This window comes from Hyaena hyaena, unplaced genomic scaffold, assembly GCF_003009895.1.
Source record: "Hyaena hyaena isolate Hyena2069 unplaced genomic scaffold, ASM300989v1 scaffold_245, whole genome shotgun sequence".
Classification (NCBI taxonomy): domain Eukaryota; kingdom Metazoa; phylum Chordata; class Mammalia; order Carnivora; family Hyaenidae; genus Hyaena; species Hyaena hyaena.
The window spans coordinates 1,831,859-1,859,629 of NW_024080878.1; the positions used below are offsets into that span (position 1 = coordinate 1,831,859).

The following is a 27,771-nucleotide window of genomic DNA, read 5'->3' on the forward strand; positions in this document are numbered from 1 at the left end:
ACTCTCCTGTTCAAAAATCTCTGACCATTACAGGATAATAACCAAACTCTTGAGCCAGGCTTGTAAGCCCTCCATGATGTGGACCCATTTCCAAACCCAATGAACCAAATGGCCCTCCTACTACAAAGAAGTAATAAAGCTCTGCTTTATTTACCACCTATTCCACATCACAGTAATTCCTACAGCATGTATATTCCCTAGGAATACCATGCATGCCTTGCTTTGTCATTTACACTCTTGCCCCTTGCACTTCCATATGTATGCCCCTATATGTTCCTACCCTTTCCAAATATAGTACTAAGCACAAAATAAGCAAAAGGGCTCCCACTATAGTTTCAGCTTCAGGTTATATTTTAATGCTAAGTTAATTTATATAACAACAGAGAATATATCACAATTTTAAACCACTATGGTTATTTAATACGTACCATGACTCCCACTGGGATGGAACATGAGTGCTAGGCTTGACAAATAATATCAATCTTTGTTATAAGTTTTTGAGTGAATGGCCCAAGTCTGCTTTAATTTTATATGCCTGGAAACTAGAACACTGCACCTGGCATAGAGTAGTAACAGCTAACATTTATTGACTGCTTACAAAGTACCAGACATGCTTTAAATTTGAATTTATATAAATTATTTCACTGAATTTTCACATCTCTAGGAGGTAGATACTGTAATTAATTATATCCATTTTGTTGATGAAGGCACTAAGCCTCTCAGAGGTTACAAGGCTATGAATGGCAGAGCCAGAATTCAAACCCAGGTAGTCTCACTCTAGGATTTGTGCTTTAAACCTCTATGTTCTCTTGCCTCTCAAATGCAAAAAAGTATGAAATGGAATCTAAAAATAGCATCTGTGGAAACATATAATTCACACTAAAGAAGATATTTTCTAGTAATTATAAATAGTATCCCCAAGGCAGTTTGAAACTATATTACATCTATAAAAAAGCAACTGAAATTTCAAAATGTGCTTAGCTAAAATTAAGATATAAAAGAAGGGCTAAAAGATAATTTCTCATAATGGTATCCTTTTATTCTATCTCTATCTTCAGTAATTTAAGACAATTAAGAAATACAGGGAATCAAGTCAAAGTTTCTAAAATATGCCTAACAGGGTGCTGCAAATAGAAAACAGAGAAAGTTGGTAGGAGAAAGTAAAATGAATAATGAAGTTATTCTTCATCTGTAAAGAGTCTTGTGTCAAATATAATGAAAAAAAGGTATTTGGAAAAATGAATAAACTGTGGTATAGTGATATAAAGGAATACTACATGAAAGTGAAAATGAATGAATTATAGGTATATTCAACATCACAATGACTCTACCAAATGTATTCTTTTGAACAAGACAAAAAGAATACATCACCACCACCATCATAATCACCATCATCAAATCAGTCTCCACTGAAACATACCTTCTTGATTAACATTGGCATCTATCTCTGCTAATCCAAATAAATCACATCAAGGTAAATATGTGCCAGTACAAGATAGGATGTCTGAAATGTACCATAGTGATGCCAAAGAACTGCCTAAATAAAATCATACCAACAAAGGAGAATCTAACAGAGTCAAATCAAGTAAAAAAAAAAAAAAGATAATCAGTTAGGATGATTTTACACATGCTTTCAAAGAGAACAATTTGATGTCAAAGGATTAAGGGAGTCCCTGGGGAAAAATAATGAAGGCTATAAAATTTTTACAAAAATGGTCTTTAGGAAAGTGCTATAAAAGCCAAATGCAAAGTAAACTATCATGTGACTTTTCCCTCACCCAAATAAAAGTCAGATTTATATTTTAATTCTACAACAATCAGCACATGGTGAAAACTGTAACCTACATATTTTTTAAATAAAATTTTATGACTTTTTAGAAAAGACAATGTGGGGCGCCTGGGTGGCTCAGTTGGTTAAGCATCCAACTTCGGCTCAGGTCATGATCTCGCTGTTCATGAGTTTGAGCCCCACGTCAGGCTCTGTGCTGACAGCTCAGAGCCTGGAGCCTGCTTCAGATTCTGTGTCTCCCTTTCTCTCTGACCCTCCCCTGCTCTCACTCAGTCTATCTCTCTCAAAAATAAACATTACAATTTTTTTTTAATATAAAATACAATGTACCAAACAAATTCTTGTCCCCACTATTTGGTATGAAATTTTAGTCCCTATTTTAAATGGACTTATTGGCATTGATAATGAAAATTTGTTCCCCTCTTATGGAGCTAAAGGATTCAGGAGTAATGGTCTCTGTCTTATCTTTATTTATTTATTTATTTATTTATTTATTTATTTATTTATTTTACAAATAGTTTATTGTCAAATTAGTTTCCACATAACACTCAGTGCTCATCCCCACAAGTGTCCTCCTCCATGCCCATCCCCCCCTCCCCCCACATCCATCAGTCCTCAGTTTTTGTCAGCATTCAAGAGTCTCTCATGGTTTGTTCTCTTATCTATATTAATTCTCCAGTCTGTTGGCTGCAGAAACTAGATGCAGTTATGTAACAAAGATGTGTTGCCTTTGCTACAGCAAATTATCAAGGCCCTAGATATATTGCATGCAACCACTAATTTGGTAAACATGTTCTTTTCTGTCCCTATCAGAGAGGACAATCTGAAAAAGTCTGAACTTATATGAAACGGACAATGGTAAACAGGGTTATGTTAACTAAAACCCCTTCCATACAAATTCAGCTGTGAAGAAATTTGGACCATTTGAACATCACACAGAACATTATATTCAATCTACTACATTAATGACGTCATGTTAATCAGGCTGGATGAACAAGAAGTGGCTACCATACTGAAACCTTGGTAAGGTATTTGTACCCAGAGGATGGGAGATAAGCCCTATGAAGGTTCTGGCATGCTGGAACATCTCATTCAAAGTAAAGGACAATTTGTTGTATCTTATAACTCCCACCATGAGGAAGGAAGCACAATTTCTGGTAGGCCTCTTTGGGTTATGGAGGCAGCCTATTCCACATCTGGGACTACTGCTCTAGCTCTTACCAGGAGACAGTAGCTTTGAGCAAGGTCCAGAGCAATAAAGGGCTCTGTAGGAGATCCAGGAATCAAAAGCCCTGCCTGCTTCTCATCACACATAGTGACCCACTTGGAGAATTTGCATTTTCCACTGATGTAACTCTGAGCTCTGCGAGGTAAGAGGTTCCAGTCCCCAAAAGAGGAACATTTCTACCAGGGGATAAAACAAGAATATTATTAATTTATAAACTGGGGCTGTCACCAAGGTACTTTGACTCCTAATGCACAGGGACCAATAGACAAGAAAAGAGTCATCATCTTGGCAGAGAGAAGTAGATTGAGTTACAAGATTTTTAGGTGATAAAAATCAATATAACTTGATATTGGGGAGAAGTGTCAAGGATGATGCAGGGTTTGGTCTGTATAACTGGATCAATGGTGGTACATGTGCCAACACTTGGAATAATAAGAAAAGGATCAGGTTTGAGGGTTGAGGGGTAAAGAAAATGCATACTGTAAGTTCAGTTTGCAACTGAAGTCAAAGTGTCCTTGAGACATGAAAATGAGATATCATGTGGCCAGCTGGATATTTGGGTGTAGACCTCAGAGGAAGGAAAGGTTTGGGATAGAGAAACAAATTTGTGAATTAAGTTGTGGGTGTGGAAAAGACAAAAAGGAATAAGAGGCTTTACAAATTAAAAGCCAAATGGAGAAGGATAAGCTTTCCAAGATGGAAAAGGAATGGCCAGAGAAGGAGGAGGATATGTAGCAAATATTTCATAATGGAAGACAAGGAAAGAGAGAGCTTCAAAGAGAAATTCTAATTGATAAACCACTTCCTCTATCTTCAAAGCAAGGCAAAGCTAGTGAATTTAATCATGGAGATAACATTAATAATTTATACAGTTTACATAGTTTCAAGGTAGCTTTTAGACTGTATTTTTTGTTTGCTTTCCTTTGTCCCACCTCTCCCCCAAAAGAGCATATTTTAAGTAAGTTCCTGTGAAGAAAAAAGAAAGTAAATTATAAATCTGCCACATTTAGAATGGCTAATCTGTCACATTTAGAACAGCTAATAAATAAAACCTATAGAAAAGTAGCCTTTCACAATAGAAAAGCCTTCATGTATGTAAGTGAAGTTATAAAGAAAAACCAACAGTTCTTTTTAGTATTTTATTTTATTTTTAAATGTTTTATTTATTTCTAGGAGAGAGAGAGAGAGAGACAGCGTGAGCAGGGGAGGGTCAGAGAGAGAGGGAGTCACAGACTGAAACAGGCTCCAGGCTCTGAGCTGGCAGTCAGCACAGAGCCTGACGCGGGGCTCGAACCCACGAACCGTGAGATCATGACCTAAGCGAAAGTCGGACGCTTAACCGACGCTTAAGCCACGCAGGTGCCCCTCTTTTTAGTATTTTAAATCTATGAGTTACATTATGCTGCCTTTACAATATTAGCAAAAGATAAAATACTTATATAATTTATATATTATATATATATTATAAAGTTATTATCATTAATAACTAGAGACAATTTTCTACATGATCTACGCTGTAAAAATAATGACAACATAAGATCAGAAAAACCTTACCTAGCTTTTGGTTTCAAGAAGAATATTCTGGAATGTATAAGACTATAATTGCTCAGCAGCACTATTTATGAAAATCTTTTTGAATGTCAAAAGCAGAGTCTATACAATGAATGAAATATATGAAAGTGAGACTCAATTAACTACATCTAACCATCCTTAAAGATAAATAGGTGAAGAATGATCAACACCATGATGAATTTTTTTTTTCATAAAGCAATGGTAAGAAAGACACTCAGTAAAATGTGAAGTGTTACAGAAGTTAGGATAGTAACCTGAAAGCAGCCCTGGGAATCCGAAGAAAACAATGTGCAAATTCTGCACTTTTGTATTAATAACAAATAAAACTAGACCCTGGCCAGAAGATCATCCCCCTTTATATTGGCTTTGGCCTTCTGAAGCTCCCACCCCCACTATTACTGGCAAAGGTCACTAACAATAATCTCTTGCCAACCAAATGGATTACGTTTAGACATTTAATTTAACCTCTATACCATTTGTTAAGATTAAACACATGCTTTTCTTTTGAAACTTCTTCCCTTTAAAAAAACAAAAACACACAAACTTCCATTTCATTATAAAAGACAAAAAATATAGGTAAGTGAAAAGAAAGAAAAACATCTTATGTCAAATCCCGCAACTCTTAAACAACCATGTAACATTTGGTGTCTATACTTCATATTTTTCCTAATCACAAATTATATGTTTATTCATACCATTTAACTCTTTTTTTTTTTTTTAAAGAGTCACTTTATTCCTAAACTAATTTCCTTCCTTGGCTTTCATGACTCTACTTTTCCTTTTTACAACTTCTGTCCTCTGACATCCATGATCCTTTTGTCTCAATATCCCTTATAGATTTTTATTATTTTGTCAATCCTCTAAATGTCAGTATTTCTCAATTATTTTTTTCTTTATTTTTTAATTTTTCTTTTTTTATTTTAAATGATTATTTATTTACTTTAAAGAGAGAGACACAGAGACAGAGAGAGAGAGAGTGCATAAGCAGGGGAGCGGCAGAGAGAGAGGGAGACCCAGAATCTGAAGCAGACTCCAGGCTCTAAGCTGTCAGCACAGAGCCCAATGTGGGGCATGAACTCACAAACTGTGAGATCATGACCTGAGCTGAAGTTGGACGTTTAACCAACTGAGTCACCCAGGCATCCCAAGCTTATTTATTTTGAGAGACAGTGAGTGTGTGTTAGAGAGGGGCAGAGAGAGAGGGAGAGTGAGACAGAGAATCTCAAGTAGGATCCACACTGTCAGCACGTGGCCAAATACAGGGCTTAAACTCACAAACCATGAGATCATGACCTGAGCCAAAATCAATAGTTGGACGCTTAATCGACTGAGCCACCCAGGTGCCCCTCTCAACTCTTTCTTCATCCTTAGATCTTCTCTTTTACGGTACCTACTCTCCTTAGGCTGGCTCAGCCATTTCTGTGGTATAAGGTGCCACTGCAATTTATATTTCCAGCCTAGATAACCCTCCTCATCTCCAGCTGACAAGCCACCTTCAATCTGACATCATGCAAATACCTCACACTCAGTGTATCTTAAACTGAATTATCTCTGCCCCTTATCCTTACCTTCAAGCCTGATATCATTCTATACTGACTTGGTAAAAAGGACCTGCATCTATAGTCACCTAACCAGAAATTTTTCTATCTTATCATACTCTGACATGCAATCAGATATCAAGTTTATGCTTCTAATGCGAACTTCCTTCCATCTATCCACCCAACAAATATCTTTAGTCGAACTAGGTGCATTGTGCTGGGGGTTATGAATTAAACAGTTATAATCATTGGCCTATTTGAAGCTTAATCAAATACTGTTAATTCTGTCTTCATCACTTTTGTTATCTATCCCCTCATCTTCATATTCACTACCTTTATTTGAACTTTCACCATGGCCATAATTTCTTTACTCCTTCCACCTTCTGAGTTTTGGGGGGAGTTCTGTATAAACCAGGATGCTTTTCTGCTTTTTCCTCATGTTCCTAATTTCAGCTTTTTCATGTCTGTTAAGTCACTTAACCACTGCCCATTTGCTTTGTTTTCCAAAATTTTGTTGCTAATCTTTCTTTTTTTGTTGTTGTTGCTAACACTTCTTTACCTTTTTTATTTGTTCGTGTGGATTTTTGTTAATCTTAAAAAATAATCCCTCTACTATAATTTTTAGTTATGCTTGAGGGAGTGGAAGTAAATGTGTGGAGGTAAATTAAATGACCAGGACTCGTAACTGGGGCATTCTAGAGTTTACAGTTTCTAGAAATTTGTCTAGGCCATCACTATTTGAATATTTTAATACATTTTCCTTCATGTTTGCTAGCTACATGGTTTTCCAACAAGATTCAAAACAACTTCTCTTTCATTCCTTTTAAAAAACAAATTACTGTCTTATATAGTCCTATAGTCACTGACAAAATAGGAAATAAAATTCAGTAAGCAGGCAGGTGTATTAGGTGAGGGTAGCAATCATGTATAATTCTTTAGGCTCAACATGGTGTAAATATTAGTGACACATACCTTGGACCTTAAATCTCAGGTAGAAACTATGTTTAATTTTTTATTTTGGAACACTAAAGTTTGTCTATCAAATGACTGGCATGACAACGTATCAAATTCTCTTTCTGATTTTAATTAAACATTTTAGAAAACTGTGTACGTTTTTTTCCACATAACTTTTGGAATGAACGAATGAACACACACACGCGACACGCGCAAACACACACACACACACACACACACACACACACACACACACACCGTCATGGTATTTTTGAAAGGATGTAAGAGTTAACTTTGAAACTAACAATCATCAAAACACTTAATTCGTACTGCTATCTTAGGTTAAAAAAATTATACCATTGGCTGGAATTCTTTTAAAAAGCCAAACTCTTTTCTTTCTGGGTGTAATTTTCCTAAATAACACAGAAACACAAAATAGAAGGTATTTGGTTACATTGTAACTACTCCAGAAAATGCAAAAGGCCTGTAGGGACTGCAAAGGTATGGGACATAGAAAAGTTAGGGGCAAGGTTAGTAGAAAAAACAGAGGAATTCTTGTTGATAAGGGAGATCAGAATTTTTTTTTTCATGAAAAGACAGAATAGGAAAGGAAAGGGGGCACCTGGGTGGCTTAGTCAGTTGAGTTTCTGACTTTGGCTTAGGTTACAATCTTGCGGTTTGTGAGTTCAAACCCCACATTGGGGTTGGGTTAGCTGCTGGCAGTGCAGAGCCTGCTTTGGATCCTCTGTCCCCCTCTCTCTGCCTCTCCCCAACTTGAACTCTCTCAAAAATAAAAAACATTAAAAAAAAAAAAAAAGAATTGGGAAGGAAAAAGAAATATTCTAAGTTAGGTGACCAAGCTTTGGATAGGAATAGAGGGTTGAGGGTATAGGAGGGAAAGGCAAGAACCAGGCCCACCTTGTATTGAGAGAGAAGCTATCAGCTTTGAGTGTTGTTTATAAGATCTGCTTTGGACACTGTAATAACTAGCATAAGAGAACATATGATTAATTAGCACATATATGCCTTAGCAAATAGCTTTGTATAAAACCTAGTCTGTCATTTACAACCTAGAAGAAATGCATAAATTCCTAGAAACATAACCCCTACCAAGAATGGATAATGAAAAATAGAAAATCTGAACAGACTTTCAGATTTTAGGAAACTGAATGAGTAATCAAAAATCTCTCAACAAACAGAAGTCCAAGACCAGATGGTTTTACTGATTAATTCCAGCAAACATTTAAATAAAATTAATACTAATCCTTATCAAAATCTTCCAAAAAATAGAAGGGATAGGAACACTTTCAATGTCATTTTACAAGGTCTGCATTATCCTGATACTAAAGCTAGACAAGGACAGAACAAGAAAAGAAAATTACAGGCTAATATCCCTGATGAACACAGATGAAAAATTCTCAAGAAAATATTAGCAAACTGTATTTGACAATCCATTAAAAACAATCATATGCCACGATCAAGTCAGATTTATTCCAGAAACGCAAGGATGGTTCAACATCTGTAAATCAGTATGATACTCTAACATTAACAAATTGAAGGATAAAAATCATATTATCATCTCAATACATGCAAAAAAATTTGACAAAATTTAATATTTATTCATGATAAAACCCCTTAACAAAGTGGATAGAGAACATATCTCAACATAATAATGGCCATGTATGACAATACCACAGTTAACATCAAACTCAAAGGTGATAAACTGAAAGCTTTTCCCCAAAGCTCAAGAACAAGACAAGGATGCCTACTCTTGCCATGATTATTTAACATAGTACTGGAAGTCCTAGCCAGAGCAATTAGGCAAGAACAAGAAGTAAAAGGCATCAGAATCACAGAGGAAGGAGCAAAACTGACTATTTGTAGATGACATATTATATACAACAAATCCTAAAGACTCCACTAAAAACTATTAGAACAAATTTAGAATCAACTGCCCCTCTCCCTTGCTCATGCTCTCTCACTCTAAAGTTTTTAAAAATTAACCTAAAAAATAGATCATAGGGGTTAAGGAATGCACTTGTGATGAGCACTGGGTATTGTATGAAAGTGGTAAAATCACTATACTGTACACCTGAAACTAACATTACACTGTATGTCAGCTAACTGGAATTCACTAAAAACATTAAAAAATAACCAAACCATGGCACAAAAACAGACATTCAGATCAATGGAACAGAATAGAGAACCCAGAAATGGACCCACAAATGTAATCTTTGACTAATCTTTGACAAAGCAGGAAAGAATATCCAATGCAATAAAAACAGTCTCTTCAGCAAGTGGTACTGGGAAAACAGGACAGGGACATTCAGAAAAATGAACATGGACCACTTTCTTACACCATACACAAAAATAAACTCAAAATGGATGAAAGACCTAAATGTAAGACAAGAAGCCACCAAAATCCTCAAGGAGAAAGCAGGCAAAAAACTCTTTGACTTTGGCCGCAGCAACTTCTTACTTTACACATCTCCAGAGGCAAGGGAAACAAAAGCAAAATTGAACTATTGGGACCTCATCAAAATAAAAAGCTTCTGCACAGCGAAGCAAACAATCAACAAAACTAAAAGGCAACTGATGGAATGGGAGAAGATATTTGCAAATAACATATTGGATGAAGGATTAGTATCCAAAATGTTTAAAGAACTTATCAAACTCAACATCGAAAAAACAAATAATCCAGTAAAGAAATGGGTAAAAGACATGAATAGACACCTCTCCAAAGAAGACATCCAGATGGGCTACAGACACATGAAAAAATGCTCAACATCATGTATCATCAGGAAAATACAAATCAAAACCACATTAAGATATCACCTCACACCTGTCAGAATGGCTAACATTAACAACTCAGGCAACAACAGATGTTGACGACAATTCGGAGAAAGAGGAACCCTTTTGCACTGCTGGTGGGAATGCAAACTGGTGCAGCCACTCTGGAAAACAGTATGAAGGTTCCTCAAAAAATTAAATATAGAACTACCCTATGACTCATTAATTGCACTACTAGATATTTATCCAAAGGATACAGGTGTGCTGTTTCGAAGGGACACATGCACCCCAGTGTTTACAGCAGCACTATCAACAATAGCCAAACTATGGAAAGAGCCCAAATGTCAATCAATGGATGAATGGATAATGAAGATGTGGTATATATACACAATGGAGTATTATTTGGCAATCAAAAAGAATGAAATCTTGCCATTTGCAACTATGTGGATGGAACTAGAGGGTATTATGCTAAGTGAAATTCATCAGAGAAAGACAAATATCATATGACTTCACTCATATGAGGACTTTAAGACTCAGAACAGATGGACATAAGGGAAGGGAAGCAAAAATAATATAAAAACAGGGAGGGGGACAAAACATAAGAGACTCTTAAATACAGAGGACAAACAGAGGGTTGCTGGAGGGGTTGTGAGAGGGGGGATGGGCTAAATGGGTAAGGGGCATTAAGTAATGTACTCCTGAAATCATTGCTGCACTATATGCTAACTTGGATGTAAATTTTAAAAATTTATTAATTAAAAATATATTATACGTTGATTAAAAAAAAGAAGTAAAATGAAACAAGGTGACAACATGGATATAGAGAAAGGATTAAAAACTGGCAAATAAATGAAAAAGAAAAACAATAACCAAAACAAAATAAAAAGGCAAAGGCAACAAAAACAAAATAAACAAATGAGAATACATCATATTAAAAAGCTTTTGTACAGGGAAGAAAACTATCAGCAAAATGAAAGGATACCCACAGAATGGGAGAAGGTATTTATAGATCATATATCCAGTCAGGGCTTAATATCCAAAACATAAAAAAGAACTCATACAACTCAATAGCAAAAAAACAAAACCAAAACCAAAAAATCTGATTTAAAAATGGGCAGAGGATTGGAATAGACATTTTTGCAAGACAGCCAGCCAAGAGCCACTTGAAACCATGCTCAGCATCACTAATCATCAGGGAACTGCAAACCCAAACCACAATGACATATCATCTCATACCTGTCAGAATGCCTATTACCAAAAAGACAAGGAATATCACATATTGGTGAGGATATAGAGAAAAGGGAACCTTTAGTTAGTAATGTAAATTGGTGCAGCCACTATGAAAAACAGTATGGAAGTTCCCCCCCAAATTAAAAAAGAAGTACCATATGATGCAGCAATTCATTTCTGGGTATTTACCCAAAGGAAATGAAAACACTAACTTGAAAAGATCTATGCACCCCCCATTTCCATTCCATCATTTACCTACAATAGTAGTTCACAAAATGGGGTCCTTGGAAGAGAAGCACCAGTATGACTCTAAAACCTGTTAAATATGAAAATTTTCAGGCTCCACTCCAGATCTACTAATCAGAAACCTAGGTGTGGAGACCAGCAATCTGTGTTTTAATAAGCACTCTAGTTATTCTAATGTATGCGAAACCATTGTCCTTTATGATATGACCTTGAACCACTCTAGAAAAATAGGGCTATATCTGACTTGATTTTAGACTCATGTGAATGTGTGAAATATATTGTATTCTTCAAATTACTCTACATTTAGTAAAAGTAACTGGCACAAAATTCTTTAAACTAAGACCTAAGTGTTTCAAAAAACAAAAAGTTTATCTTACTTTATACTTATGTCTTCATTTTTTCAGGCAATAAATATGGACTACAAAATGAAAACTTACATATGGGACCTATCATTTGAGTTAGTCTTACACTAGAGGGGCTTACAAAGTAATGGAACTAACAGATAGGCAGGCACAGTGCAAGCTAATGCGAATCAATGCATTTACCATGCCATACTAAAAGTAGAAAAAGGCGTATGAGAGTATACAAAAGGGGGTGATTCTGCCATAGCCATCAGAGAAGGTTTTATGAAGGAAGGGCAGACATTTTTTGTTTTGTCTTGATATTGTTTTTATTTTTTTAATAGTTTATTGTCAAGTTGGTTTCCATATAACACACAGTGCTCATCCCCACAAGTGCCCTCCTCCATGCCCATCACCCCCACTTCCCCTCTCCCCCACCCCCATCAGCCCTCAGTTTGTTCTCAGCATCCAAGAGTCTCTCATGGTTTGCCTCCCTCCTCCCCAACTATTTTTCTCCTTCTTCTCCGCCATGGCCCCCATGGTCCTCCATTTAGTTCCTCCTAAATCCACCTATACATGCAAACATATGGTATCTGTCCTCCTTCTCTGCCTGACTTATTTTGCTCAGCATAACACCCTTGAGTTCCATCCATGTTGCTACACATGGCCAGATTTCATTCTTACTCATTACCATGTAGTATTCCATTGTATAGATAAACCACATCTTCTTGATCCATTTGTCTGTTGATGGACACTTAGGCTCTTTCCATTATTTGGCTATTGTTGAGAGCGCCGCTTTGAACATTGGGGTAGATGTGCCCCTATGCATCAGCACTCCTGGATCCCCTGGGTAAATTCCTAGCAGTGCTATTGCTGGGTCATGGGGGAGTTCTAGTGTTAATTTTTTGAGGAACCTCCACACTGTTTTCCAGAGGGGCTGCACCAGTTTACATCCTCACCAACAGTGTAGGAGGGTGCTCGTTTCTCCACATCCTTGCCAGCATCTAGAGTCTCCTGATTTGTTCATTTTAGCCACTCTGAATGGCGTGAGGTGGTATCTCAGTGTGTTTCTGATTTGTATTTCCCTGATGATGGGGGACGCTGAGAATTGTTTCATGTGTCTGTTGGCCCTCTGGATGTCCTCTTTGGAGAAGTGTCTGTTCATGTCTTCTGTCCATTTCTTCACTGGATTATTTGTTTTTCGGGTATGGAGTTTGGTGACTTCCTTATAGGTTTTGGATATTCGTCCTTTATCTGATATGTCATTTGCAACTATCTTTTCAAAGGGCAGGCATTTAAGTTGAATTGGACGATGAACAGGTTCTTTGGATTCATTTCTTTTCTTTCATACTTCTCTCTAATTTTTTGCTCCTCTATGCCATTAGTTAATGGCTGTTAGTGTGCACATGGTATTAGTAGCAGTGTTTTAAATATAAAGCTAAACATGACAACCAATATATATATTCTACATTGGAAATGAGGCCCACTGATTTTGATTTTATCGAAAGCATTATGTTTTGCCTCAAGAGAAGTTTCCAAATTGGGCTAGTTTATGTTTATTTAAGTGAATTAAAAATGTCCTTAAATAAATTTGAAAAAATGTTATGGTTATAGATCAAATATTATTTTATTGTTTAAAGATCATGTGTAACATACTGGAAAAAGACCATATCCTTATCCATAGTATGCCACTGTCTTTGCTGGCATCTTAAGTGAGTCACATTACCACTGTAGACTTTAGTTTCCTCACCTACAAAAGAGTTTGGACTTAATGATTTCTAATGACTTTTATTTTTTTTCATTTTTGTGCCATTTATGATTTCAAGGTTCAATTATTAAAATACCCACTAGGAAAAGGGATGCTTCTTTTTGTGGCTATCTAGACAAATACCCTCTGCAAATACTTTGGCTACAAGGCTAGATTCCAGAAGTTTATAGAATAGAATGTTAGGCTCAAAACGTGTTCCTGACAGACCACATTAGGAAAGAGTGTCCTTAAAACTACATTACTTCATCTCTAACAAGAAGTGCCTCATGAGGCCATAGCAGTGGTGAAAACTTTGGCTGAACATCTTTCAGATGCATTATTGATAGAAATGTCATTCCTCAACCTGCAAAACTTGCTCTGAAACATATCCTAATTGAAACAATAGCAGCAGCACAGCAGCAGCAGCAACAACACAAATAAGTCCAGAGTTGAATTCTATAATGGAGCCTGGGAAATTTAAATCAAGTGGAAGAAGTTTTGCAACTGTGAGGTAGATTTTAAGGGAAAATGACACTCTCTGAAAACATGGCTAGAATATTTCAGTCCAAATATAATTCTTAATGCACAGGATTATAATGGCAACTGTTTACTATGGTTGGGAAATTTTGAAACTGTTAAGAGCTAAGTAAATTTGAAGAATCAAAAATTATTATAAAAATACATCTTCCTGACTATAAAACAGACTACAAATCTTTACCAGTTTTTAGTCTGGCTCCTGGAACATAGAGCTCATGCTGTGAACTGCAGAAGGAGGGATTTAGCAGTGATCTTTTGGAATACATCACCTTACTGGCCAAGTGTCTGATTTTCCTTACCGTTTTAAGAGTGCACCTCTAACTCCTGGCCCCAAACGCCTGCCTAAAGTTCAGCCAAATATTGCAGTAAGATCCAAGTCACGTGGACTTTAATAAAGTGTGAAGTGTGAGGCAGACACAGAGTTACATACCAGAAAGTTTGGTAGTTTGGGATGAGTTTTGTGCTAGTTCCATTATTAAAAAGCATCACTGAGAAATCTCTGGAAGACTTTTGTTCTCAATTATTCTTTACTTTAAATTTTTTTAAATGTTTATTTATTTTTGAAGGAGAGAGACAGAGCATGAGTGGGGAAAGGGCAGAGAGAGAGGAGACACAGAAATCTGAAGCAGGCTCCAGGCTCTGAGCTGTCAGCACAAAGCCTAATGCTAGGCTTGAACTCATGAACCATGAGATCATGACCTGAGTCAAAGTCGGACACCCAACTGACTGAGCCACCTAAGTGCCCAGGCACCCCTCAATTATTCTTTTTTAAAACCAGTCTTCTATCGCCAAGGTCAAAGGAAAATGAATATGAGTAGAGTGAAACAGGACCAATATCTTGGGCTGAGGGTTGAGTGTGAGATTATACAGCAATGTCTGACAGAAATACAATGTGAACTATGTAATTTAAAATTGTCTAGTGGTCTGATATTAAAAAGTAAAAAGAAACAGGTAAAACTAAATGTAATAATATATTTTATCTAACCCAATATATCTCACGTACAATCATTTTAACTAATAATCAATATAAAAACCATGAATGAGGCATTTTACACTCCTTTTTCAAATAAAGGCTTCAAAATCCACGTGTATTTCACATGTAGAGCTCATGTGATTTTTCCTTCCATTTTCTTCCCATAACTGCTCCACTCTTGGGTTTTGATTGCCATTTTTGAACTATGAAAACTTATGGGAGGGAATATTAAGCCAGTGCACTAAACTCCTTCTAGAGAAACTAAAAAATGTCAGTGTCTGAAGGCTAAAGAACAGGAGATTTGGAACTGTTTTTCATAAAATCAGTCATAGATAAAAGAGTCAAAAGATCAGTCTGAAACTCAAAGGGTGTAATAGCCAGGCAGATTGAAAGAATGAGATGTGGATCTTTTCCCTTTGATCTTGTTATTGAACTAAGGCATCTGTGATGCAAACTATCTATAATCTGGCTATCCCTGGCTTATGTTGTACTTATAAAAAAGGTATTTAATCTTCTTTTTATTTTCTGTGTTCACAGTGAAGCTTCATCATTTCTGTGCTGAATAAGTAGAACAATATTTTTAGGCAAATCGTGTTTGATTCTCTAGTAGCCGTTAGGACATGTAAACTTCTTTTGACATTGATGAACTTTCAGAATTAGAGTGTAGACTTGAGTATCAGGAAAGTTTTTCCTTTTTTAAAAAAAGCAAACTACTACTTCAAAGATCTTATATAGGGGGGAAAAAGGATAGCTCAACTTAAAATTTCACAATGCTGTGTCTACCGAGATCATGATACCAGAATATACATTCTTTTCAAGTGTACAAGGAATATTTACCAATATAAACAATATACTAGCCCATAAAACATGTCTCAATAATTCTAAAACGATTGAAATAATAGAATGAATGTCTGATCATAAAGTTAAATGAGAAAGTATTAACCTAAAAACCTCTGAAAAATCCACAAAGATATGGTAACTATATAACACAATTCTAAATAATCCAAGAGTTCAAAATGAAATAAAAAGGGAAATGAGAAAGTATTTAAAAATTTTTTACTAGTATTTTTAATTTTTATTTTTTAAGTAATCTCTATACCTAACGTGTAGAGGCTCGAACTCACAACCCCAAGACCAAGAGTCACATGTTCTGCCAACTGAGCCAGCCAGAAGCCCCAAGAAAGTGTTTTAAAGTGAATGAAAATGAAAATATATTAAAACTTGTTGGCTGCTGCTAAGGTAGTACTTAGTGGGAAATTTATAGCACTAAATGCCTATGTTAGAAAAGAAGAATGGTATTGAATCAATCACCTCAGCTTCAACCTTAAAAAAACTGAAAAGAGTCAATTAAACATAAAATCAGTAGAAGAAAGGAAGTATAAATATCAGATCAGAATTCAATAATAGAAAACAAAAAGCAACAGAGAAGTCAATGGAACCTAAAACTGCTTCTTGGAAAATTTTTGTTTTTGTTTTTCATTTTGCAGTATCTTTGTCTAGTTTTCATATCAGGATAATGTTGGGCTTGCAGAATGAATTTGGAAGCTTTCCTTCCTCTTCTATTTTTTAGAATATTTTGAGAAGAACAGGTATTAACTCTTATTTATTTATTTATTTATTTATTTATTTATTTATATTTACATTCCAGTATAGTTAACATACAGTGTTAAATTAGAGTGATTCAACAATTCTATATATTGCTCAGTGCTCATCAAGATAAATGCACCCTTAATCTCCACCTATTTAATCTATCCCCCCACCCACATCTCCTCTGATAACCATCTGTTTGTTCTCTATAGTTAAGTCTGTTTTTTTTATTTCTTTTTTTTCCCTTTGTTCATTTCTTCCTTTAATTCCACGTATGAATGAAATCATATAGTATTTGTCTTTCCCTGACTGGCTTATTCGGTTAGCATTATAATCTCTAGCTCCAACTCTGGTGCTGCAAATGGCAAGATTTCACTCCTTTTTATGGCTGAATAATATTCCATTGCATATATACTACCTCTTCTTTATCCAGTCACTATCAATGGACACATGGGCTGCTTCCACAACTTGGCTTGGTTAATAATGATATAATAAACAGAGGATATATATAACTTTCTGAATTAGGGTTTTCAAATTCTTTGGGTAAATACCCAGTAGTGCAATTACTGGATCATATAGTAGTTCTATTTTTAATTTTTTTAGGAACTTCCATGCTATTTTCCACAGTACCTACAGCAGTTTGCATTCCAACCAACAATGCATGAGGGTTCCTTTTCCTCTATATCCTTGCCAACACTTGCTTCCTATGTATTTGATTTTAGCCATTCTGACAGGTGTGGTTTGTTTTGATTTGCATTTCCCTGATGATGAGCGATGTTGAGCACTGTTTCATGTTTCTGTTGGCCATCTGTATGTCTTCTCTGGAGAAATGTCTGTTCATGTCTTATGCCCATTTTTTAATTGAATTATTTTGTTTTTGGTGTTGAGTTGTGTAAGTTCTTTATATATTTTGGGATGCTAACCCTTTTTCAGATACGTCATCTGCAAATATCTTTGCCCATTCAACAGGTTGTCTTTTAGTTTTGTGGATTGTTTCCTCTGCTGTAAAGATGCTTTTCATTTTGGTGTATTCCCAATAGTTTATTTTTGCTTTTGTTTCCCTTGCATGAGAAGATATATCCAGAAAAATGTTGTTGCATCTGATGGCAGAGAAATAACTGCCTGTGCTCTCTTCTGGGATTTTTATGTTTTAGTTCTCACATTTAGGCCCTTAATCCATTTTTAATTTTGTGTATGGCATAATAAAAGTGGTCCAGTTTCATTCTTTTGCATGTAGCTGTCCAGATTTCCCAATACCATTTGTTGGAAATAGTGTTTTTTTTCCCCATTGCACATTCTTGCCCCCTTTGTCATAGATTAAATGACCATATAATTGTGGGTTTATTTCTGGGCTCTATATTCTGTTCCATTGATCTATGTGTCTGCTTTTGTGCTGGTGCCATATCGTTTTGATCACTACAGCTTTGTAGTATAATGTGAAGGCTGGAATTATGATATTTCTAGCTTTTTCTTTTAGAAGATAACTTTGGCTATTCAAAGTCTTTTGTGCTTCCATACAAATTTTAAGTTTGTTTTTGTCAGTCCTGTGAAAAATGGTATTTATATTTTGATAGGGATTGCAGTAAATGTGTAGACTGCTTTGGCTAGTATATATATTTTTTAATTTTTTTTAATGTTTTATTTATTTCAGAGAGAGAGGCAGCATGAGCATGGGAAGGTCAGAGAGAGAGGGAGATACAGAATCTGAAGCAGGCTCCAGGCTCCGAGCTGGCTGTCAGCACATACCCAACATGGGGCTCAAACCCAAAAACCGTGAGATTATGACCTGAGCCGAAGTCGGATGCTTAGCCGACTGAGCCACCCAGGCACCCCTATATATTTTAAAGTTTTATTTATTTTGAGAGAGAGAGTGTGTGTGAGCAGTGGAGGCCGAGGGGGGGAGAGAGAGAGAGAGAGAGAGAGAGAGAGAGAGAGAGAGAGAGAGAGAGAGAATGAATCACTAGCAGGCTCCGCACTGTCAGCAAAGAGCTCGATGTGGGGATCAATTTCAGGAGCCATGAAATCATGATTGGAGCAGAAATCAAGAATAGGACGCTTAACTAACTGAGCCACCCAGGTGCCCCAGGTAGTATAGACGTCTTAACAATATTTGTTTTTCTAATCTATAAACATGAAATATCTTTCCATTTCTTTGTGTTGTCCTCAAATTTTTTTCATCAACGTCTTAAGAGTTTTCAGAAAGCAGCTCTTTCATCTGTTTAGTTAGGTATTCCTAGGCATTTTATTATCTTTGATGCAGCTGTAAATGGGATTGCTTTCTTAATTTCTCTTTCCACTGCCTCGTTATTAGTATATATAAATGCAATGGATTTAATGTACATAGATTTTGTATCCTGAGACTTTACTGAATTCATTTATAAGTTTCTAGTAATTTTTTGGTGAAGTCTTTCAGGTTTTCTATATAGATAACATGTCACCTGCCAATAGTGAAAGTTTTACTTCTTCCTTACCAATTTGGATGCCTTTTACTCCTTTTCCTTGTCTGACTGATGTGGCTAAAACTTCCAGTACTATGTTGAATAAAAGTGGAGAGAGAGGACATTGTTCTCTTCTTCCTGACTGCAGAGGAAAAGTTCTGTTTTTCACCATTGAGTCTGTTGTTAGCTGTGGGTTTTTCAGATACGGCCATTATTATATTGAGGTATGCTCCCTCTAAACGTACTTTGATGAGAGTTTTTATCATGAATCAATGTTGTACTTTGTTAAATGCTTTTTCTGCGTCTACTGAAATGATCACATGGTTCTTATCTTTTCTCTTACTGATGTATCATTTTGATTAATTTGCAAATACTGAGTCACTCTTGCAACCCAGGAATAAATCCCACTTGATTATGGTGAATGACTTTGTTGAGGATTTTTGAATCTGTGTTTATCAGTGATATTAGCCTGTAGTTCTCTTTTTTTGTAGTGTCTTTACCTGGTTTTGTTGTCAGGGTAATGCTGGCCTCATAGAATGAATCTGGAAGTTTTTCTTCCTTTTCTATTTTTTGGAATATTTTGAGAAGAATAGGTATTCACTCTTCTTTAAATGTTTGCTAGAGTTCAGGGTGCCTGGGTGACTCAGTTGGTTGAGCGTCCGACTTTGGCTCAGGTCATGATCTCATGGTTCGTGGGTTCAAGCCCTGCATTGGGCTCTGTGCTGACAGCTCAGAGGCTGGAGCCTGCTTCAGATTCTGTGTCTCCCTCTCTCTCTGCCCCTCCCCTGCTCATGCTCTGTCTCTCTCTCAAAAAAGAATAAACATTAAAAAAATAAATGTTTGGTAGAATTAACTTGTGAAACCCTCTGGTCATGGACTTTGTTCATTGGGAGTTTTTATTATTATTATTACTGACTCGATTTATTTGCTGTTTATTGTTTTGTTCAAATTTTCTAGTTCTTCCTGGTTCAGTTTCAGAAGGTTGTAAGTTTCTAGGGATTTATCCATTTCTTCTAGGTTGTCTAATTTGTTGGCATATAATTTTTTATAATATTCTTTTAGAATGTTTCATATTTCTGTGGTGTTGGTTGTTATTTCTCCTCATTCATTTCTGATTTTATTCATTTGAGTCGTCTCTTCTTTTTTTGATGAGTCTGACCAAAGGTTTATCAATTTTGTTGATCTTTTTAAAGAAACAGCTCCTGATTTCATTGTTCTGTTCTATGGGGTTTTTTAAGTCTTTGTTTCATTTACTTCTGCTCTAATCTTTATTTCCCTCCCTCTACCAGTTTTCAGTTTTGCTTGCTATTATTTTTCTAGCTCCTTTGGTGTAAGGTTAGGTTGTTTATTTAAGATTTTTCCTGCTTCTTGAGATGGGAAGTTTCCCTCTTAGAATAGCTTTTGCTACATCCCCAAAACTGGTTCATTGAGAAATTCAATAAAATAGAAAATCTCTAGCCAGACTAAACATGAAAAACATAGAAAAAAATGTTATTGCTACGAGAAATAACATTACCACAGATTCTGCAGATATTACAAGAATAAGAAAATATGATTATCAACTTTGTGCTTATAAATTGGACAACTTAGATGAAACAAATTCCTTGTGAGATAGAAGCTGCCAAGTTCTTTAAAGAAACAGATAACCTGAGGATTAGGAGGAACTTAACGGAGGACCATGGGGGAGAAGAAGGGGGGAAATGGTGGGGCAAAGGGAGAGAGGCAACCATGAGAGACTCTTGAATGCTGAGAATAAACTGAGGACTGATGGGTGTGGGGGGGGAGGGGAGAGATGGGCATGGAAGGGGGCACTTGTGGGGATGAGCACTGGGTGTTATATGGAAACCAACCTGACAATAAACTATTTGTAGAAATAAATAAATAAACAAACAAACATGTCCACTGAAGTAAAAATAAATAAAAGTAAAAAAAAAAAAAAGAAACAGATAACCTGAATAGTACTACATCTATGAAATCATTAAAGTTGTAGTTAAAAACCTTCCCATAAAGAAAATTCAGGGCTTTAAGGATTAATTAGTAAATTCTACCAGATATTTAAGGAAGAAACAATACCAATTCTAGACAACTTCTATTAGAAACTGAATATGAAAATACCCTTGCCCACTCACTTTAAAAGACTGACAATACCATTTCCAAAAAGAAAACTGTAAATTAACATCCCTCATAAACATAAATAGAAAATTTTAAAACACAATTTTAGTAAATTAATCCAACAATATATTTTAAATGTTAATATTATCATGACCAAGTAGAAGGGAGAGTTGGTTTCCATATTAGAAAGCCAGTATTATTTATCATGTTAAAAAACTTAAGAGAAAAACATTTCACCACCTTAATCTAGAAAAAGGCATTTGACATAATACAACATCTATTCTTGATTAACACTCTCAGCATTGTAGTACTTAAAGGAGTCTTCCTGAAACAGGTAGAGTGTATCTATAAAAAACCTATACCTAACATGTACACTTACATCTACACTTGATGGCATAAAACTGAATGCCACTCCCCCTAAAATTAGGAAAAACAAAAGTATGTCTGCTTTTATCACTTCCATTTAATGTTTTTTTTCCAAATTTTTACTTTTTTCTTTCTTTTTTTTTTTTTTTACAAATAGTTTATTGTCAAATTAGTTTCCACATAACACCCAGTGCTCATCCCCACAAGTGCCCTCCTCCATGCCCATCCCCCCTCCCCCCCACATCCATCAGTCCTCAGTCTTTGTCAGCATTCAAGAGTCTCTCATGGTTTGCCTCTCTCCCTTTCCCCCACCATTTCCCCCCTTCTTCTCCCCCTTGTTCCTCAGTTAAGTTCCTCCTAATCCTCCTATACGTGCAAACATATGATATTTGTCCTTCTCTGCCTGACTTATTTCACTCAGCATAACACCCTCAAGGTCCATCCATGTTGCTACACATGGCCAGATTTCATTGTTTCTCATTGCCATGTAGTATTCCATGGTATAGACATCCAGATGGCCAACAGACACATGAAACGATGCTCAGCATCCCTCCTCATCAGGGAAATACATATCAAAACCACACTGAGATACCACCTCACGCCAGTCAGAGTGGCTAAAATGAGCAAATCAGAGAATTCCATTTAATGTTTTAATGGAAGAGCTAGTCAGTGCAATTAGGTAAGAAAAAGAAGTAAAAGCATTTAGATTGGAAAGGAAGAAGCAATACTGTTTTTATTCATACATGATTATTTATGTAGAAAATCCACTGACATTGATTTTAAAAATCCTAATAGAACTAAATGAGTTTAGGAAGGTTATAGGATATGATGATCAATATACATATATTGATTATAAAAAAAATCAATTGCAATTTTACACACAATTAGAAACTGATATTTAATACCACTTACAACAGAATAAAACAATATTAAAAGCTTAGAAATAAATCTGGTAAAAGTTGTTAAAGACCTGTACAATGAAACTATAAAATACTGCGAAAAGAAATTAAAGAAAATTTTAATAAATAAGTATCCAAGTTCATGGGACAATTTAATATTCAATTCAACAGACAAGTCCTTGTATATATGATACACTTGATAAATGACTTAATATCAAACTTCATAATTTGATAAAGGACTTATAAAAATCATATATTTGGTTAAAGAATTAAAAATTGATGTCATAACATCAACCTAAGTTACTATAAAGATTCAATAAATCTCAAATCAGAATCACAGCAGGATTTCTTTGTATAAATTGAAAATCTCATTTTAAAATTTGTATGAAACAAGCAACAAGTCACATGAAAATGTAAAAGAATAATCAAAACAATTCTGTAAAAGGAGAACAAAGTTGCAGGACTAACCATCCCTATTTTAACATGAATTATAAAGCTACAAAGATAAAAACAGCGTGATATTGACATAAAGTAGAAAAAAACATTAATGGAACAGAATAAAGAGTTTAGAAATAGACCCATACATATACAATTTTTCTCCCAAAAGTGCAAAGCCAATTCAATGAAAACAGAATAATGTTTTCAAAAATGATCTTACAACAACTGGATATTTATTTGGGAAATAAAGAGAACTTGAACTCCACATTTTGCACCATATAAAACAATAAACCCAGATTGTTAGACTTAAATAAACAGATCATAGACTTGAATAAAATCATGAATGAAAGAGGAAAGATCACAACCAACACTGCAGAAATACAAACAATAATAAGATAATATTATGAGCAATTATATAGCAACAAATTGGGCAATCTGGAAGAAATGGATAAATTCCTAAAATATACAAGCTATCTAAACCGAAACAGGAAGAAATAGAAAATTTGAACAGACTCATAGCCAGTAAAGAAATGGAATCAGTGGATAAATTCCTAAAACATACAAGCTACCTAAACTGAAACAGGAAGAAACAGAAAATTTGAACAGACCCATAGCCAGTAAAGAAATGGAATTGGTGGGGTGCCTGGGTGGCTCAGTTGGTTAAGCATCCGACTTTGGCTCAGGTCATGATCTCGTGGTTCGTGGGTTTGAGCCCCATGTCGGACTCTGTGCTGACAGCTAGCTCAGAGCCTGGAGCCTGCTTCAGATTCTGTATTTCCCTCTCTCTCTGACCCTCCCCTGCTCATGCTGTCCCTCTCTCAGAAATAAATAAAACATTAAAAATTTTTTTTAAAAAAGATGAATCTGCTACCAATTCATCCCTAAGGAAAAAAAAAAAAAAGAAATGGAATGGAATGGAATCAATAATCAAAAATCTTCCCAAAAAACAAGAGTATAGATACAGTGGCTATTTCTTTCTGAGTATGGCATGAAAGATAAAAGTTGAGCTGAGGCTTAAAGATATGTTCAACCAGATCTGGGGAAAACTGAAGGGCAATGAGCACTCCAGAACATGAATGCTGGATGACCAAGGCAAAAAAAACCCAGTGTGGTTACTATCCCATAAAAAAAGTGGCTGACTTCCTGTGTTTGTACTTGTGGCAGTGTCAGCAGGCTTGCCCTTGATATGCAGAATGACTGCAGAGGGTTCATGGACCTATACATGCCATAGAAATGCTCCGCCACAACTGCATCATGGGTGCCATGTGTCCATCCAGATGAATGTGGTCAAGGCTGACAAGGTGACAAGTAGGTTAAACAGCCAGTTTAAAGCCTATGCTATCTGTAGGGCCATTCCCAGGATAGGTGAGTCAGATGACTCCATTCTCTGATTGGCCAAGGTCAATGACATTGTTTCAAAGAACTTCTGACTGGAGATGATCATGGATGTGGAATATTTGTCATAAATAAATAGCACCCTCCTCCCAAAAGGTGGCTGAATGGAATTTAAACTATAGAGTAAGATGAGATGTAGTGATAAATATAAGGCTAGAAAGGAAGGCATGGCTTTGTATCTATTGTAAGATATTTTTACTTTACTTTGTAGTTGAGTAAAGTTGAAAATTTTAAACACATCAAAATTTGCCTCTTCCTAAACATTCGAATTATCTTCCTCTTAAAATATCGCTTAGATTATAATAAAGATTTATTTCCTTAAGGAAGCTATACAGTGTAACTATACCCTAAGAATGGGAAGACATGGAAAGTTCAAAAGCAAATCAACAAATGGTAGAAACAAAAACACTAAATCCTAAACTGACAATGGGGAAAACCAAGAACAAATCAATTTATACATAAAAATCTGCAAAGGCTCATAACTAGCACAACTAGCTACTTCCAAATCTGGGTGAAGGAAGACTATAACAGGAAAGCTATCATAGTCATTTCAAAAGAAGGTGGATCACAAAATTGTCTCATCCACTTAACACAGCTGGATACTGCCCCTCTCCTACCCCAACAGATGCTTGGAGAAAGTACAACAGAGGAGCACTGAATTGAAGGACACCAGACTCCACTGAAGGTTGGTGTACCATACTAAAAATGAGCAAAATTAAGTAAAATATTAAATGATGAATGTTAAAGACACCTATCTCTCTTTCTCTATGGGGCTAAAACTCTGGCAGCCAGGTATTTACATTCCAGGTAGGACATTAGATTATTTTTGGGGAAATCTAAACAGCTCTTGCCCCGACTCCTAAAAAGTAAAAATAAAGAATTAAGGACATTGATACCGAGGGTTCCTAAATAAGCAGACAACCAAAGATTATCAGATAAAATGAACAAAGCTTCTAATATAAAAGACAAAGAGCAAAAGAAAAAAATTGGCCAAAGGAATTATGGAAAGACAGAATCATGCAAAGATGAGAAAAATTCTCTCTTTTTTTTCTCTCTCTCTGTCACATACACAAACATATACACAGTCAATATCTTCAGAGAGATGTATGAAATTATCACAGTCATGAAACAAAGTAAGAATATTTTCGCCCTCCCCCCAAATAAGAATATTTTAAAGAGGGGAATATTCAGAGAATTAAGTGTCCTTAGACATTAAAAAATACGATAGCTGGAATGTAAGACTCACTAGAAAGATTGGAGGATGTGGAGATAAGCTCCCAGTAAGCAAAGCAAAAAAGGTAGTGGCAGAAAATAGTAGAGAAAATAAAGTAAAATTAGAGGACTGTTCTGGGGAGGCCAACATCTGAACAGTATATCACAGAAGAGTAAATTGAAAAGCTGAAGGAAAAGAAATCCAAGAAAACAATTGAGAAAAATCCCTAACTTAAGAACAGACTGAAAAAGCCTATCAAGCATACACATATACATAGCACAACACATACAAATAACTCAACGGTATTGGAAAATGTTTGAAATTTTATAAGACTGGAGTCAAAGAGAAGACCCTACAAGTTTCCACTGGGAAAAACTCACAAGTTTCATGTGTGGAGTAAAAAAGTACAACTGTGGTTCAATGAGGGAAATTTATCAATTTAATCCATTTTATAAACATATTAAGGGAGAGAAAAACATTAATATAATAGATGCTGAAAAGCCATCAAAATATTTATCTGTCAATATATAATGATTAAAATGAGAATAGAAGAAAGCTAGTTATATATAATAGTAATATATATTCACTAAAGCCAAATGAGTATTATCTTAAATGAAAAAACACTAGCCATTTCAGTTAGGAATGAGAGATTACTTCTATGAGATTTGTATTTAACACTGTCTTAGAGGTTCTGGCAAATACAATCAGACATAAGAATGAAATAAATGGTATAAACATTGGCAAAGAAGGGATAAAACTATCTTTTGGGAGGACTGGTAACTACTCTAAGCCTAGAAAACCCAAGATATTAATAGAAAACTAAAATTAATAAGAGAACTTGGTAAAATAGATAAATATGAAATATATATACAAAATCAATTAGCTTTATTTTGGCAAAAGCAACTAGAAATGGAAACGGGGAATGTGCTCCATTCAGAACAGCAATACAAACTAGTAGGGAATACATATAACAAAGCAAAATATTTGTAAGAAGAAAACTTTAAAAGCTTATTAAAAAGCAAAAACAAATTGAAAAATGGACCAGTTATTGGGCAGAAAGACTCAATATAGTAAAATAGTAATTCTCCCCAAATTAACATGTAAGTACACTTTTAATTGATTTGCATTCTTAATTCTAATTGATTTTTATTGGAAATTGAATATTATCACCTTAATGTTTTTATGAAAGAAACAATGGTCAGGAATTACTAAAAAAGTACAAAAAAGAATACTGGTGTAGGATAACTTGCCTTATCAGTTATCAGAACATAATAAAGCCCTTACTCAAATCAGTATTAGTTTATATATACATAACTATCAATAGAGAAGAATAACAAATTCAGAAATAAGTCATAGTGGGGCGCCTGGGTGGCTTAGTCGGTTAAGCGACCGACTTTTGCTTAGATCATGATCTCGCGGTTCGTGGGTTCGAGCCCCGCGTCGGGCTCTGTGCTGACTGCCAGCTCAGAGCCTGGAGCCTGTTTCAGTCTGTGACTCCCTCTCTCTCTGACCCTCCCCTGCTCACGCTGTCTCTCTCTCTCTCTCTCTTTCCTAGAAATAAATAAAAATATTAAAAAAAAAAAAGAAATAAGTCATAGTATGTATAAGAATTCCAGACATGACAAATATGATAGTTCAGTTCAGTGGGAAAGCCATACATTATTTAATAAATTGGGCTGACATTATCTGGCTATCCTTTTAGAAGAAAGTAAAATTGGACATTTTTAATATGCAATTATAAAAATAGGTTCCAGATGGAATAAGAATCTTGCAAGAATATTTAGACAACACATATATCTTGGGAATGAAGAAAACCTACTTAAAGTGAAAATATACAGAAGCTATAAAAAAAAATAATAGCTAAAATCTGAGGAAAAAATTAAAAGTTTTGCTATGGCAAAAGATAAAATACAAAGCTGATATATAAATAATGCATTTGGGATAAAAATTGTAAAAGGGCAATATTTATATTAAACAAAGTGCTTTTACAAGATGGCTAGAAAAAGCCAAATGACCCAAAAGAAAAACTGGCAAAAAGTATGCATAAGCAAGACACAAAAGAACAATTCTGGAAAGGACAAACAAACATCTAAATTGATACTAAAATTCATTATTTATTTATGAATTTAGAGAGAGAAAGAGAGATAATCTTAAGCAGGCTCCACTAAGTGTGGAGACTGATTCTTCCCACAAACCTGGGATCATGACCTGACCTGAAATCAAGAGTTGGACATTCAGCCAACTGAGCCACCCGGGGGGCCCTATGCTGAAATTCCATGAATAGTCAAAGAACTGTAAATTGAAGAAATAATGAGGTTAGTTGTTTGGATGACAAGTTGATTCATTCATTCCTGATTTATATACTCCATAAATATTCT

General features: G+C 35.4%; 1 protein-coding gene and 1 pseudogene across 2 annotated transcripts in view; one reads left to right on the plus strand and one right to left on the minus strand.

The window, feature by feature from the left end:
• SBF2 (SET binding factor 2) overlaps nt 1–27,771 on the minus strand; it is a 521,490-nt gene that overhangs the window by 146,349 nt on the left and 347,370 nt on the right. The gene's annotated exons all lie outside the window — the stretch shown is intronic.
• On the plus strand, nt 23,873–24,258 carry LOC120240029 (annotated as a pseudogene).